Genomic DNA, 9,844 nt, shown 5'->3' on the forward strand with positions numbered 1-9,844 from the left:
GATTTACGGCATTGATGTTATCTGGATCAAAAAGGTGATCTTGAGTGAACTGTTGTATGCGTTCAATCTCTTTTTGTGATTTCAGATCGTCCGCTAGCCCTCCGTGTGGTCTGCGTGATAATCCATCCGCATCTCCATTCTGCTTCCCTGGACGATAGAGTTTGAAAGAGAATGTGGACAGTGCTGCTAGCCACCTATAGCTAGTTGCGTCAAGTTTTGCTGAAGTCAAAATGTAAGTCAGCGGATTACTATCCGTTACAACGGTGAAGTGGTTGCCGTAGAGATAGTCGCTGAACTTTTCTGTAACTGACCACTTGAGCGCCAGAAACTCCAACTTGTGCGCTGGATGGCGATTTTCGCTCCGTGACAGCCCTCTACTTGCATAGCCTATGACTCTAAGTTGTCCCTCTTGCTCCTGATACAATACAGCACCAAGCCCGGTGGTACTGGCATCGGTGTGCAGTATATAGGGTTTCTGGGGGTCAGCGAAGGCAAGTAGAGGGGCAGTGGTGAGACTTTGGATGACTGACTCGAAGGCTTCCTGGCAAGCTGGCGTCCAGCGACCTCCGAAAGGGTCTTTTGGGTCATGGTACTGATGTGCACTTTGTCTTGCGTTTACTTTTGATTTCTTGTGGCTAGGTGGGTACCCCGAAGTTAAGTTGTGGAGAGGTTTCACAATGCTGGAATACCCCTTAACGAACCTTCTATAATACCCAGCAAAACCAAGAAATGACTTTAACTCTCGCAGAGTCTGTGGGACAGGCCATGTTTTAAGAGCCGAAATCTTCTCAGGGTCAGTCCGAACTCCATTTCTGGAGACCACATGTCCCAGGTAACGGACTGAAGTCTGGAAGAAGACGCATTTCTCTGGTGACAGCTTTAACCCAAACTCTTTTAGACGAGTGAGCACTTTCATGAGTCTTTCTTCGTGTTCCTCAAGGGTTCGGGAGAATACTATCACGTCATCAAGAAAGACCAATGCATCCTTCAAATGCATACAGTGGGGCAAAAAAGTATTTAGTTAGCCACCGATTGTGCAAGTTCCCCCACCTAAAATGATGACAGAGGTCAGTAATTTGCACCAGAGGTACACTTCAACTGTGAGAGACAGAATGTGAAAAAAAAATCCATGAATCCACATGGTAGGATTTGTAAAGAATTTATTCGTAAATCAGGGTGGAAAATAAGTATTTGGTCAATAACAAAACTACAACTCAATACTTTGTAACATAACCTTTGTTGGCAATAACAGAGGTCAAACGTTTACTATAGGTCTTTACCAGGTTTGCACACACAGTAGCTGGTATTTTGGCCCATTCCTCCATGCAGATCTTCTCGAAAGCAGTGATGTTTTGGGGCTGTCGCCGAGCAACACGGACTCCCGCCACAGATTTTCTATGGGGTTGAGGTCTGGAGACTGGCTAGGCCACTCCAGGACTTTCAAATGCTTCTTACGGAGCCACTCCTTTGTTGCCCGGGCGGTGTGTTGTGGATCATTGTCATGTTGGAAGACCCAGCCTCGTTTCATCTTCAAAGTTCTCACTGATGGAAGGAGGTTTTGGCTCAAAATCTCACGATACATGGCCCCATTCATTCTGTCCTTAACACGGATCAGTCGTCCTGTCCCCTTGGCAGAAAAACAGCCCCATAGCATGATGTTTCCACCCCCATGCTTCACAGTAGGTATGGTGTTCTTGGGATGCAACTCAGTATTCTTCTTCCTCCAAACACGACGAGTTGAGTTTATACCAAAAAGTTCTACTTTGGTTTCATCTGACCACATGACATTCTCCCAATCCTCTGCTGTATCATCCATGTGCTCTCTGGCAAACTTCAGACGGGCCTGGACATGCACTGGCTTCAGCAGCGGAACACGTCTGGCACTGCGGGATTTGAATCCCTGCCGTTGTAGTGTGTTACTGATGGTGACCTTTGTTACTTTGGTCCCAGCTCTCTGCAGGTCATTCACCAGGTCCCCCTGTGTGGTTCTGGGATCTTTGCTCACCGTTCTCATGATCATTTTGACCCCACGGGATGAGATCTTGCATGGAGCCCCAGATCGAGGGAGATTATCAGTGGTCTTGTATGTCTTCCATTTTCTGATGATTGCTCCCACAGTTGATTTTTTCACACCAAGCTGCTTGCCTATTGTAGATTCACTCTTCCCAGTCTGGTGCAGGTCTACAATACTTTTTCTGGTGTCCTTCGAAAGCTCTTTGGTCTTGGCCATGGCGGAGTTTGGAGTCTGTTTGAGGCTGTGGACAGGTGTCTTTTATACAGATGATGAGTTCAAACAGGTGCCATTCATACAGGTAACGAGTGGGGGACAGAAAAGCTTCTTACAGAAGACGTTACAGGTCTGTGAGAGCCAGAGATTTTCCTTGTTTGAGGTGACCAAATACTTATTTTCCACCCTACTTTACGAATAAATTCTTTACAAATCCTACCATGTGAATTCATGGATTTTTTTTTCACATTCTGTCTCTCACAGTTGAAGTGTACCTCTGGTGCAAATTACTGACCTCTGTCATCATTTTAAGTGGGGGAACTTGCACAATCGGTGGCTGACTAAATACTTTTTTGCCCCACTGTATCCCCCATGCACCGCTCCATTAACCGCTGGAACGTGCTGGAGGCGTTCGTTACACCCTGAGGCATTCTGTTGAACTCCCAGAAGCCGAGAGGGCACACAAAGGCCGTCTTCGGTTTGTCTGCTTCTTCGACCTCGATCTGGTAGTACCCTGATTTTAGATCAAGAACAGAGAACCACTGTGAACCATTGAGGGCTGAGAACGTGTCCTCTAGCTTCGGAAGGCTGTACGCATCTTTTATAGTCTGGAGGTTTAGACGCCTATAATCGATGCACAACCGGACTTGGCCGTTCTTTTTCCGGACTGCCACTATGGGTGACGCAAATGGGGACTCTGACTCTCTAATATCTCCTGCATCAAGGAGTTCCTGAATGTGCTTCCGGACAGCCTCAATGTCCCGTGGGTGGATTGGCCGGGCACGTAGTTTGAAAGGCGTGTCATCCGAAAGTTTTATATGATGTCGCACCTGGTCCGTCCGGCCAAAATCTAGGTCGTGCTGTGCAAACACCTCAGGCATGCCGCTGAGCTGCTGAGTGATGCGCTGTTTCCATTCCAATGGAACTGGGGAGTCACCAAAATTGAAGGTTATGGTGGGCTCTTGGAAAGACGGAGTCTCTGGAGTTCTCTGGGGTGGTTCTGACTGTTTGGTCTTGTTGTGTTCCTTTAATAGGATGGTCTGATAAGCACTAACCTCTGCAATAGTACACTTGGCAGGGATGACAATGTCGTGGTCAGACTCGTTGCTTATAACAACTGGCAACTTGTGGGGCCGCCGCTGGGGAAAGTCAACCAGACCGGCTTTAAGTAGCAGGCCACCGGGCAAGGGGGACGATGACGGGTACTCAATGACAACTGATTTTTCATCCTGAAGGCCCTTGCCAAGGGCGACTCCCTCCACCACAACAGTTGAACCAGCTGGAATGACTTGAGACATCTTGCCAAGTAGCTTCACTACCCCCTGATGGGTGTCACTTGTCTGCTTCCGTCTCAACTCAATGATTTTGAAGACTACTTTGTAGCCATGTGGGAGGGGTTGACGATTGGCTAAGTCAGTCTTTGAGTAGATGTCGAACAGTACATCTAGGGTGTTTGTGCCTATGAGCATAAGGGATTGCGAAGTGTCAGGGACGATTAAAGCAAGTGTGTTTACATCTACTGGAACACCTGTAAGGTCCTTTGGAAAAGTTATGGTCATTTCTATATAGCCAAAGTAAGGCACTAGCTGTCCATTAGCACCTTCCACTTCTAAGAGGTCATGTAGTGGCTTGATCTTTTGCTCTGAAAGGTGCTGCTGGTAGAATGACTCAGGAACAGTGGTAACTTGGGAGCCTGAGTCAAGAAGACAGTTGACTTCTTCACCTCTCACAGTCACTTGAGCTGTACTTCTGGCACCAATCAAGTGTTTAGGGAGTTGGAAAGATTGGTTCTGCTCTGAATGGTTTAAGCCAGAACATGTTTGTGCTTTGACAGTCTTTGCTCCGGTACTTACTTTGTTAACCTCAGCTGTGATTTTGTTGCCATTGTTTACGTCTGAGGGACGTTGTTGACTCTCCTCAGCTCCTGTTTGTCCCACAACAGGAACTGTTAGATGTTTAAAGGTGAATCTGTACAATCTCGCGCTTCCCACTGGCGTTGTTTCTCCTCCAACTGCTTCTTTTTTTCTGCTACTAGGTTGGGGTTAGCAGGGTCAACACAGCATGGAGCGATATGTCCATCATCACCACAGTTGAAACAATACCAGGGCTTGGGTCTGCCCCTTTGCCTCTTTGAAGTCTGTCTTTGCATACGTCCATCTACATCGTGTGGCTTTGACATCTTACTATGCGGCTTCGTTGTAGATCCCTTACTGTTTGCAAACTTTGTCTTTTTCTGTGACATGAATGTAGTTAGTTTACTTTGCAGACTCGCCACCTGCTTTCGCAGATCCTCAATAGCAGCAATGCTACTCTCATGTTTCTCCTCTGGTTCACAAACATGTGCACTCTGGAACTGTAACTGAGTTCTCTGCTTTGTGGTGCTAATGTGTTTTCTCATACGACTAGTTTTTGCTTGCTGTCGATTTTCCTCAGAGCGAATCATTAAAAACAGGTCTTAGAATTGGGGTGGGCTGGGGTGCGAGGTGCTGAGTAGGTCGTTGTCTCAACATCCCCTGCAGAACTGTTTAAGTAGATGTTTCTCCACTTCTTCACATGCGACTCCCCCCCCTCTTCGTGGCTCTGTTTAATGCTAGCTGTAGCCGGTGAAGGTAAGTGGATGACTTCTCACCTGGATCTTGAAGGGTGTTCAGGAATTGAGCGAAAAGTTCCTCGCCATCTTCTACAGTGCCAAAGGCTGAATCTAGAAGCTGCAAATAAGTAACAGGTGGTGACTCAGCCCGCAAACTCTTAACTATATCAGCTGCTGTTGGGAGCAGGCTCTCATGGATCTTTCTGGATATTTGCAGGGGGGACATGCTGGGATCATTTTGGAGCAGTTCAATTTGTGTGCGCCATGTGTCATAATCAGTTTCGTTGTTAGGTCTGGGAACCTTACCGGAGAAGGAACGGAGTCTCACCTGGGACTGGATGTGTGGAACAACATCTTGCCTTCGTACGATATGCTCTACCACAACCTTCTGAATGTCAGGTGGGTTCAAGTCACTTACTGAAAGGGACGCTGCTCTCCTTCCATTAGTGAGGGGAACATCATCAGTGGCACCAGTATCACTTGGTGTAACATCTGAATGTGAGGTGTGACACTGTCGCTCTTTAGGAGCGGGCGGAGATACAACAGTGGTCTCGACATACGTGGGAGAAGGTTCTTCAGTGGTAGGTCGCATGGCTTCAACATCCTCCCCAATCTGACACATCATCTCCTTCAGCACCTCACCGTAGTCTTTGCCACTCAGCTTGGCTAGTTCCTTGAGTTCAGCCAAGTAGGTCTTTGTAACATTACTCCCAACCGTGGTAGTGTACATGCTACTGAGTGTTTTAATTTCATAGACAACGCTGGGATCAGCTTGTGCTGTGTATGTGTATGGCAAACGAGGTTCTAAACCTTCTAAGGCTGAACTGCTAGAGTATTCTACGATCAGGTTTTGGTAGAAGTTGGACAGTGAATCATCAACAAAAAGGACTCTTGTGATTTTAACATACTGTTTCAGAAAGTCAGTGACCTGTTCATCTTTCTCAGATACCTGTGTTATCCCAGTGACAACAACCGCATTAGGTATTTTGACACCAGACTTTTGTATGAAATCCATGCTGGTCATTGCCTCAATATTGATGCTCAAATCAAATGGCTCCTGGCTGGCTCGCCACTTCTGTAACCAACTTTAAGGTATAAAGGTGAATTACAGCGCAATAATTACTTGGGCTCGTAATAAGACCCTGGCCAGAATCAGAAGACACCAAATTCGTATGGAGCTAAAGTATTGAGCAGCAATAATGACCTGAACACAATGTTAACTTTTGAGTAGCCACTCTTGTATTGTTACAAGGTATAACAGGTATTTGTCCAATTTGTACAGATAAAGTATAAAATAAAATAAATAGTGTGCACACTCAAACAAAATAAAAGTACTCATTCGGGCCCTTTAAGAATTCAGAGTTAAGCTGGCGATAGCCAACTTCAAAGGTCCTTGTGAGTGTAACTGGAATGTATGAGTGTGTGGTGTGTATCTTCTTTGGGGTAGATCGTCCTCAAAGTGGTTGGCTCGCCATCTATCACAAGCAGAATATCGTCCTGGTCCTTGGACTTTTCCGTCCTCTCCAAAAAACCTGACCATTGCTCTGTTTCACAAAAGCCCAACACACACTGGCGTTGGAATTGCAGCAGCTCTCCGGATGAAAGGTGAGTGGTTAGCCGACGTTGCTTCTCTCCTTCATCCAGCCACTCGACTCCGGACTTCCAGCAGGTAAGTAGGCTGGCTTTCCTTCATCTCAATCCTGAGTTTTTCCTCTCTTTTGTCTGTGGATTTCTCGGTTTGACTAGCAGATGCCTCCACTCCTCTTGCTGAGATGAGAAAAAAAAAACCCGGGAGCACCATGCACCTTCACCTCACTTCCTGGCTGACAGGGTCAATGCGGCCTGGGTAGGCTCTGATTGGTCGCTGAGCTAGGTGCCCTCACGTGGGGTGAACTGAGAGGTGCATTCAATGGTCATAGGAAATATGACGTATTGTTGATGTGGACAGTTAATATAAAGAGAATAAATATGATTTTTTCCATCTGGGCTACACTGGCCTGATAACAGCTCTAACCACTGTGCCACCGTGGCACCAAAGGGATATAGGTCTACAACTTAATATAAAAAACATGTTTATTTTCTAAAATTGCAGATAAATAAAAAAAAGAATTAAGCACTTTCGGATGTGGTCAACTGAATATCAACAGTGGGGCATCAAACTTTATCAAAAAATTAAGATGATGTCCTAGGAAAAAGCTTGTTAAACATAGTATATTTGATCAAAGACAAGAGATTTCTTAGATGCTAATTTAAAAGCCTTCAGCTGTTCAACTTGCCTGTTTTAATTAATTCTACATCATCAAACTTTTCATCTATATAATGCTAAATGAGTTATTAAAAGGCTCTTAAGTCGCTCATGGTCACATTGTGGTTTGTGAGAGAAAATTCATTTCTTGCAATGCCCATCTCTGGTCAGCAGCATATCAAAGACATTACATTCATGCACAGTAAATGGTCAAATGTTTGTGGATGTTGGAGGTATTTCCCCTCTTTGTTTTAATCATTGTTATGGTCGTTACTCATAAAAAGTCTAAAAGTTATTACCATATTACACAGAACACTTTCCTTAAAAGTAATGTAGTAAATTACTTAATTACACAGAGGAGAAAGACATTTGCTATATTACTTGTTACATTACTTGTTACATTACTTTCATGTTACTCTGTAAAATCTCATAATTACCAACTGACAATATAAACCTATAGGCTACAGCCCCACACACCAACACAAATCCCTATCCTTGTCATCTTTCCCTTAGTATTTAGGTTGAGCACAAATCACAGATTAAAACCAGCACAAAGACACTTTAAGCAATCATCACAGTGATTCTTCTGTAGAAACATGAACAGGTAGAAATAGAGGTTGCAGCCTCAGCAAACTGAAAACAGCTGATCGTAACAAGAGTCCAAGAGCTGATAATTGGGATCGATAGGCAGACAGACTAATGATTCCGAGGAATTGGACTACTAGGAACCAGTTCTTGATTCCCATCCCTAATGCAGACCCACCAGCAACTTGTCTAATATACTAGCCTCTAATCAAAGAATAGCTGATTATGTGCAAACAACCAGAAAGAACTGCTTGCCTTTCTGTTTGATGAGCTAAAGCTATTAGAAATGTGACGTGGACATGCCCATGAGAGCACCCACCCCATCAGTGGTTCTGTCATCAGAGGTAATCCTGCTTTCAGAGACAATTGCCAACTCTAGACACACACCAATCGCCTTGTTTGCCCTAACAAATGGACTAAAGTTTGAGGCTGCAAGCACAAATATTTTATTAAGAAATCTTAAGACTTTATTTTAGAGACATTGCAGTCAAGAAGTAAATTATGTTGTCATGCTCTGAGAGAGTATCAACTATTCAGCCATTAGCCTTTGTCCTATACTCAGGAGGTGCTAGTGAATAATAATGTGACAGCTATTAGTCTTTTTATCTAACATTTGAGAGGATAATGAAAATCACCTCGTATAACTTCTTTGTTGACACTGTTATCAAGCAAGCCGAATGAAAGCGAGTGAAATTTGACCACCATCAGAATATAAAAGTCACTCTAGTAACAAATCTTTAAGTTTGAGTCAGTTAATTGAACAAAGTGTTTTTCATTTGATATGTATTGTAATAGTTCCAGGAGATATGATTAAACTTATCTGCTTGAGCCTGCACTGGCAGAAAAGTCAAATGTGTGTAAAACATACAATAAGTACTCGTCCTTTTTATCTTTTCCACTCTCTACCATCTTGAGATGTTTGAGCCAGGCCAGTAGTGGCAGATCCACCTACATTTCCACAACTTAGTACGGAGTGGGAAAGGCTATACAGCATCAAAAGTAAAAGTATAAAACCCCATGGGATTATTTCCCCGAACCCCACTTCAAACTTTATGCTTTGCAGGTTTCTGATGGTTGCTTTCATTTACGATGATGCAAAGGTATTCTAAAGCAGATTCCTTTAAGCACCAGCATGGCAGGACCGAGAATTTTTCAGTGGCTTAGAAGACCTGTAACAGCTGCACACCTGAGAGTTTGTTTTTTGGGAGGATGCCGTTTTTATCTATTTGTCTTTACACCCCACTTTCTTTTTGAATACCAAAGGTGACAAATACCAAAACTCTGAATTCAGAACAATTAGGTTATTTGTTCTTTTTACTATGTTAGATTCACAAATAAGTCTTCTGACTCCTGGCCACACATACAGGGAGTGCAGAATTATTAGGCAAATGAGTATTTTGTCCACATCATCCTCTTCATGCATGTTGTCTTACTCCAAGCTGTATAGGCTCGAAAGCCTACTACCAATTAAGCATATTAGGTGATGTGCATCTCTGTAATGAGAAGGGGTGTGGTCTAATGACATCAACACCCTATATCAGGTGTGCATAATTATTAGGCAACGTCCTTTCCTTTGGCAAAATGGGTCAAAAGAAGGACTTGACAGACTCAGAAAAGTCAAAAATAGTGAGATATCTTGCAGAGGGATGCAGCAGTCTCAAAATTGCAAAGCTTCTGAAGCGTGATCATCGAACAATCAAGCGTTTCATTCAAAATAGTCAACAGGGTCGCAAGAAGCGTGTGGAAAAACCAAGGCGCAAAATAACTGCCCATGAACTGAGAAAAGTCAAGCGTGCAGCTGCCAAGATGCCACTTGCCACCAGTTTGGCCATATTTCAGAGCTGCAACATCACTGGAGTGCCCAAAAGCACAAGGTGTGCAATACTCAGAGACATGGCCAAGGTAAGAAAGGCTGAAAGACGACCACCACTGAACAAGACACACAAGCTGAAACGTCAAGACTGGGCCAAGAAATATCTCAAGACTGATTTTTCTAAGGTTTTATGGACTGATGAAATGAGAGTGAGTCTTGATGGGCCAGATGGATGGGCCCGTGGCTGGATTGGTAAAGGGCAGAGAGCTCCAGTCCGACTCAGACGCCAGCAAGGTGGAGGTGGAGTACTGGTTTGGGCTGGTATCATCAAAGATGAGCTTGTGGGGCCTTTTCGGGTTGAGGATGGAGTCAAGCTCAACTCCC

This window comes from Astatotilapia calliptera, chromosome 17 (genome assembly GCF_964374335.1).
Source record: "Astatotilapia calliptera chromosome 17, fAstCal68.1, whole genome shotgun sequence".
NCBI lineage: Eukaryota > Metazoa > Chordata > Actinopteri > Cichliformes > Cichlidae > Astatotilapia > Astatotilapia calliptera.